Source organism: Chenopodium quinoa, unplaced genomic scaffold, assembly GCF_001683475.1.
Source record: "Chenopodium quinoa cultivar QQ74 unplaced genomic scaffold, ASM168347v1, whole genome shotgun sequence".
Taxonomy (NCBI): domain Eukaryota; kingdom Viridiplantae; phylum Streptophyta; class Magnoliopsida; order Caryophyllales; family Amaranthaceae; genus Chenopodium; species Chenopodium quinoa.
In genome coordinates, this window is record NW_018742418.1 from 3,059,139 (window position 1) to 3,067,171 (window position 8,033).

The 8,033-nt window shown below is 34.9% G+C and overlaps 1 long non-coding RNA gene across 1 annotated transcript; it reads left to right on the forward strand.

Annotated features, from left to right (window-relative positions):
- The first annotated feature begins 224 nt into the window (after positions 1–224).
- Positions 225–1,431, forward strand: LOC110709372. The gene is made up of 2 exons (XR_002508925.1): positions 225–813; positions 923–1,431. It is a non-coding gene; the product is annotated as an uncharacterized LOC110709372 (long non-coding RNA).
- Positions 1,432–8,033: the final 6,602 nt, after the last annotated feature.

Here is an 8,033-nt window from a genome sequence, read left to right on the forward strand (position 1 = left end):
CATCCTCGATAAATATAGTGTTTAATATTTTCATTAGAGTAATTGGCCTCACTTTCATCAACTTATAATGTTAAATTGGTCACATTAATCAATTTTGAAACAAATAAAGTTAGTTAAATTTGATCAAAATATAAGTAACCTTCATCCAATAAAAATAATTATTATACTTTTGTATAATAACTTGGCTAAAATACTAAGTAAAAAATCGAAATACGGTATAAATAAGTTGTTTCCTTCAAACTGAAACTAAACTAAAACAAAAGCAATAGTCATGTACTATTTTATCGCTTAAGAAATTGTTCATTTCATTGAATATCACCGTCGTATATAGACAATAAACAAAACGTTAATATTCATAGACACTATAGGCTATTTTCCCCCTTTAAGCGTGGTGGGTTACATAGTTTTCATGAATATACAGATTTTGCTTTTAACTCCCACAAATAAGCTCATATTTTGAACATTCCTAGAAAAAGAGATAACAATTAGAAAGAGCAGTTGTAGCATATCGCATTACATAAAGTAGCCAATTTTTAGGTGAAACGTCAATTGTGGATTATGTTGTCATGCCCGTGATCTACATCACCATGCCCTTAGTGATGCCCCTCTATATTTTTTTCTCTCTATCCTTCTTTATCTTTCTTGAGTCATCATCATCAAAATTACCCACTTTTTTTTCTTTATTTTTGTTTTTTCTCCATTCTTATCATTTTGTACTACTATAAAAACAAACCCATTATTTCCACAAAACTTGTTTCCAACACTACTTGCCAAAGTTTTCCCAAAAAAAAAAAAAAAAAACTATTTTCTTTGGTATGTAATCATGTATATGTAACATTTAATCACATTACTATAAATATATTTTTTTTCTTTTTTTGATGTTGTAATAAATTTAAGTGACAGATTTGTTTGTAATTTGCAGGGTTTTATAAATTATAAACATGGATCATCAAAGTAATGAAGGTGGCATGAAAGTGGAAATTCCGGAGATGAATTTTACAAGTCCTAGAGGTTTGACTAGGCAACCAAGTAATGGAAGTGCTAAAGTGATGAGTACTTGCCTATGTTCTCCGACCACCCACGCCGGCTCTTTTAGGTGTCGGCTTCATCGGTCTCCGAGCCTCCAACGTACTAGAAGTGTAGAAACTCCGGCCTCCTCTAAGCCGGAGAATGCTACTGTTACTACTAGTAACTACTAACAATATATATAAGTTCGATCAGTACATGATGTATTGTATACGACATGCTCATGTATGTGTTTTTGTTTTGATCTTTTTTGATCTTACCTTTGATATATACTTATATTGGTTGTTGTACTATTATGTCATGATTATAAAATATAATCCATCAGTCCATCACTAATGTTCTGTAGCTGAATCTGAGGAATTATGCAATCTGATATACAACTATACTAGTATATATTATGAATAATCAAGATAAGTTATGTAAAATAATTTTTTATTTATTTTTAATTAATTTTTGGACAGGCAGAAATATGAGTTGATTTTTTGGTGTAAAACTTTGCAAGTGGAAGTTCCAGGAATATTGTAACATAATTCCAGTTCGTTGTTTAGCTAAATGATCGATTAGGTTGATGCATAGAACAGATGGGTTATTGTCATAAAAAGATGGTAAAGACTAAAGAGTAATGTAAAGATCCCTTTTTTAATTACTTTGATCTGGAATTTGTTTAGAATTAAAGAGTCTGGTGAATCATTGCTAATTTGTTCTGATCAGATCATGTTTCTCCAATAATCCTATTGATAAAAAAAAAAAAAAATGATTAGTGTGAAAAATTGAGTATGGTATAGTATAATGTACAATCTATGGATCGGAGTTTGTACATATCCTACTGCTGAGGATCTTTATATGATTGAGAACAACGAACTTAGACAGTACACATTAGTAACATTACTGATACAACCCCTTTAAAGACTTATCCAACCAAAGAATTGAAGTGGCTTATATTGAAAAAAAGGACCAAGGGTGGCACTTCAATGATTAAAACCACTTTTACCGTCCCATGCTAATTACTCCGTACGTAATATTTTATATGGCATCAATTTGAAAATGGTAAGCAACGTATATTACATGTGGTTTGACCCAATAGGCCAACACATCAACCAATTAATACAGTGAATAATAAACCAATTTGATTCTTATTTTCTTCCTTATAGATATATATTATGCAAATTCATTAATTATTTTGTTTCAACTAGATGACTTAGTACAATTACACTGTCTATACACTTCAATGGGCGAATGGCCAAGCAAGTTTTTCCATGTATAAGGAAAATTTAACCTGAAATAATTACAAAGATGCGCCATTGGATCGGAGTTACACTGCCACACAAAACTTGGGTAGGCTTGTCTTTTACCAATAATTGTAAACTATTAGTGTATGTTTGGTTTTGTGTATGTATAAAATATCCTGAAATTTGTCAAAGTTATGTCATGTTGATAAGATAAGAGATAGAAGATATTATAAAGATTCAAACCTAATCGAATATAATTGGTATTACAAGATGTTATGCTTAACAACTACTCCATAGCATATAAATATAATAGTATGCTCCAAACTTTGGAATTATTTAATGCGTGATACATCTGATCTCGTTAAAATTATGATTCTATTTATAAATATGATCGGTTATCCATTCCAAGTTAGCTTATACAAGATAAATACGAGAATTAAATCAATTAATTATGAAGTTGATACATGTCTACTTTCCAAATTGAACCGGCTCTCATCTTCATCTCTTCTTGTCTTAGATCCATCTAAACAAATTTTGTTTTTCTCATTTGACTCATCAGATCATTTATCTTTCTTTCCTCTTGTATTTTCTGTCTTATTAATTAATGGTGTATACATAGGGATTATTATACAAAAATCATTAGTATAGCATGTTTCTATATTTTTTTTTCTCTCTAGTCATTGGCACTATGCTAGCACCAAGCTAAGGTTGATCTAGTGAAAAGGATAACGTACACCTTCTAATCATGAGGTTGGAGGTTCAATCCACACTAATGACAATTTGGGTGATGCGATTCCTTGCTCTTATTTTTAAATACTAGGGTGGTTAACGCGCTCGATGTGTGTCATAACAAGTCATGTCCAAGAAACTATTTCGATTTGACCTATGTGTAGAAGGCTAGATCACACACTTATTAGGAAAATCATGTAAACAAATGTTTTTAGAAGTATAAATGTCCACACTATTTTTAAGAGTAAAAAAAAGTCAATTAACATTAATGAGGGCAAATAGGTAAATAAACATTTTAGAGAGTATCATGTCAGCTTGTCTGATAAGAGTTATCTTAGTTCAATTACAGCTAAACTAAGGCCCCGTTCACTTCACCTTATTTTTGCTTAACTGAAATTATTTTTAGTTAATTGAAATTATTTTTGCTGAACTTAAATTATTTTTACTGAATTGAAATTAATTTTATTGAACTGAAATTATTTTTGCTGAACTGAAATTATTTTTTACTGATTTTCTGTTATATTTCTTCTTTAAAGTTACTGAACTGAAATTATTTTATTAAATATTTTTTTTAAGGTGAAGTGAACATGACCTTCTAACTAGTCCAAACTTACTTGAACTTAACTGAATTCACTTGTTAAATTAGAACTATTTTAGTTGTCAATTAAACCTGGATATTCCTTATTAATTCATTCTTATTAGGATTCATATAAACTTCTCTCTCTTTTTTTTTTTTTTTTTAATTAAGTGGAAACATATAAATAAAACAAGCCCTAAATACCGAAGAGAATTTAACTTATCCTACAAATAAATGACTCATCTTAAAATTGATCTAAAGATTCATAAGAATCATAGCCAAGTCACCAATTCGAGACAACCTTGGTGGCTGGCCCAGCCCAAACAGTGGTACCTCTTTTTTGGGATGTAGTACAGCCCAAATAGTAGATCATAGACTTCTATAAACTAATTATTCATCCCTAGACTCTAGTGTATGTAGCTATACCTACACTCCCTCTTAAACGATGCGTTTAGCCTCCTACTAACCCCAGTATCTAAACCCATCAAAATGACACGCTTCATAAAACCGTCGAGATCGCTCTTCGACAATGAGATTTCTAGCAAGTAATGATCTAACAATTGAACACTCCCCAAACTACCTTACTACCTCCATGGTTCTGCATTCCCAAATCTCCAACGCTGGAATACATCAAAGTTGCCGTCGGCGACGATGGCGGAGAATGAATAATCATGTGTGTGACTTAGAAGTGTGTGATTTGTTCTTCTACTAGTCATTTCCATGGAAAATTCAACCAACATAAATTTCGTTGATTGAATTTCCCATCAATTTTGTCCCTCTTAAATTTTTATCAATGTTGATGACCATGAAACTACATCGAACTTTTCCCTTTGGATCGAATCGGACTAAACTCGGATTCGGATTAGTTTTTTTTTTTATTTTTTATTTATTTTTATTAATGTTCATTTTCATATTGATAAATGTTTATTTTCATATTGATACATTATCATTTCATTTAATATAATATTTATTGTGATATTGATATATACATGGTGTATGTTTATTTTCGTATTAATAAATGTTCATTTTCGTATTGATAATGTTCATTTTTATTTTGATAAGTTTGTTATTTCAATTTTGATAGACATTCATTCACGTTTTGCAAATAATAATGTGTATTGATTGTTACAAATACTTTTTATTTTATTTTATTTATTTTTTATTTTTATTTTTTTTAATGTATAGTATGGAGTAGTAAGTAATTAAGTATATGTACTACTTAGCTTGCTTGTATGTCACACCTAACACAAAAGTATATTTTATGCAAGGAGTAAAAGACTAAAAACGTTGAGTAGAGCTTTAAATGTTTAACCACATATATTTTTTAATGCTCATTAATTTTTATGCCATATTCATTATCATTCCAATATGTACTCATTTATATATGAGTAGATGCTCATTTACATATTATGTTGATCATGTCAGTTTCCATACTCTTTCAGGTTCATCTTTATATATATATATATACATATATATATATATATATATATATATATATATATATATATATATATATATATATATATATTTAAACTACTACTTATAAATAAATTTGATGTTCTTATCAAAGTCTTGTGCTCATTCTCATGTAAATACAGAGCCAAGATTTTAATAGATGTCTATTTTGAATTTTTTGTACTCTCGTAGATGTTTATACAGATATTATTGCAATTGTTCAATCCCATAATTTAAATGCACGGTCAAGATATTTGTTAAATTTTTGTTTGAATTTCATAAAGATATTTTGATAAATGTTCTTTCTTGTATTGAAATATGTTCATCTAGAAATGGATGCATGTACATCAAGTTATTGAGTTATAGATATATTGAGTCATGTACATTAAGTTATTGATTTATAGATATATTGACAATACAGTTAAAGCAACAACTATAGGAGAACCAACTCATATTGCACAACCTATAGTGTTTACTTGATGAACTACGAAAAATTCTTTTTGTTGCATGTTCATTTTCATTTTTTTTTTTGAAACAAACGGGAAGCAATATTATTAAGATAAATCCATTTCCGCTAGAGTTTGGAAGCTAGCAGGAAATGGGTCAAAACGAACATGTTCAAGAGACTCCTCCGGACATGATCTAGCTACTAAATGACTAAAGAATTTCCCCCCCTTTTGATATGACTACAATGAAAGTAATCGAAGTCATTCGTAGATTAACAATTCGATCAATGAATTTAAACAAATAATTGTAGCCACTTTGCTGGGTCTTTACTTTCTGAACTACTCCCAAAGCATCACTCTCCACCCAAACCCGATTATACCCAATTCTTCTTGTCATGACCAGCCCATACTCCATAGCAGCAGCTTCAATTACCGTGGGATCCCAGACTCTCTGCACTTTCTTCACAGCAGTAAATAGAATATGCCCATTACTATCTCTAGCTACAACACCCATGGCCATCATATTGTTGTGGAAAATGGCTGCATCTACATTTAATTTCACTACTCCTTCTCTTGGTCTTTTTCACTTTCTCGAAGTACTGTCACAAAAATTGGGTCTTTTTCCATACACACGGGCTGCGTACACCTTATAGTCCTCCACATACTTCACAAACTTCCCAGCAAGTACTATGGGATTAACAGTGCTCTGTTGATATAGCACTTGATTTCTGTGAGTCCAGGTTGCCCACATCAAGGAAGAGAAGGTGCAGAGATCTTGCCTTGGTATTTTCTCAGCCCAGAACATAAAGGCATCCTTGATATCAGTTGGTGCTTGCTCCTGCAACAATTCCCAAAAGGAACTCTTCTCCCAAATCAACTTGGCCTAGGGACATTAAAAAATGGTGTGATGTACTGTTTCAGCCATCACCCCACATCTCTGGCATAGAGCATCAGTTCGTAGATGACGTCTAAAAAGCTCTGCATTTACAGCAACAGCCTTCGAGTAAATTCTCCATAAGAAGTGTTGGAGCTTTGGTGGCCCATCCAATTGCCATATGAGCTTCCACAGAGCATCAATTGTTGCGGTATGTGTAGACCCTCCTCCTAATACCCCCAGCCAATACGCTGATTTGACAGAAAAATCACCATTAGCAGTCAGCCCACAATACCGAGTATCAGTCCCTCCAGCAATGTGAAGAGGTATGTTCTCAATCCTAGCAACATCCGCAGCATCAAAATGGAGAGCAAGTTCCTGTCTCTTCCACTCCATCATGGACAAGTCAATCAGGTCGGCTACAGTAAGGTTTGGGTCCTGCAGTCCATTCGGAGGGGGTGAGGGTGTAGCATTGCCTTGATCCTCCGGTAACCACTTATCCTTCAAGACATGAATATTACTCCCATTACCAACCCACCAATGCAATCCCTCCAATAAAAGAGACTTAGCTCCCCAAATACTTCTCCATGAAAGAAATGTTGTCCTTCCAACAAGTGTATTATTCTGATAGAGGGTTCAGAATTATTACAGAGCTAATTCTTCAGTAAGGTCAAGTGATCGAAATGCCTAGGTGGAGGCCGCTTCTGATCAGTAATATTAAGGTATAATTAATATTACAGCTTAATCTTAACTGAACCCTTCGGGTCGAACCCAATCGAACAACCGATCCGAGACGACGAATTAATCCGAAGGATTTAATGAGTCGTCGGAGTTTTACGAACACAGACGTCGGATATAGAGCCTAGGGCAGCGAGACCGAGCGTCGCAAAATCACAATCGACAAATATGAGCGTAGCCGTAGCATCACACTGGCCTAGCCATGTGGACTGCTAGGCTGGGCTAGCTCAACGCGAGCCTAGGCGCACCATGCGTGCTAGGGGCACTAGGCAGCCCATCGCAGCACCATGTGCATGTGTGCATACCTTCGCAAGGCACAACAACACCGCAACATGTGTGCATGGGTGCCTAGGCACCATTGCAGGCCACGCACCAAGCACAACATCCTTGCGTGTGTGCGTGTGCGTAGGCACTATCGCAGACCACGCACCAAGCACAGCATCCTTGCGTAAGTGCGTGTGTGTAGGCGCCCTCGCAGGCCACGCACCAAGCACAGCACATTTGTGCGTGTGCGTGTGTGTGTGCCTAGCACCATCGCCAAGCACGCATGCTGGGCCAATGCGTGCATGGGTGCGCTATGCGTGCCTGTGCACATTGGCCTGGGCGTGCGAGTGCCTAGGAGTGCTAGTGCGTACCAGGGGCCAACACCAGCGCCTAGCTAGCAAGCAGCATCGCCTGGCTAGCTAGCAAGCAGCAGCAGCGCTGGGCATGTTGTGCGTGCTGGCAAGGGGCCAGTTGGCGTGCTAGCTGGCGAGCAGCATAGGTGCCTTGCACATGAGCCGTTTTGGATGAGGGGACCATTGCTTGGAGCAATGTCTTGGGGATCAAGGCAATGGTCCCCCCAAGCCTTTGGTCCTCACTTGGCTCTCTCTATTATTGTGCCATGTGTCGATTTGTAATTGAATTGATTAATCATTTAATTTTGGAATTAAATAATTATCATTTCACCAACTCTCCCA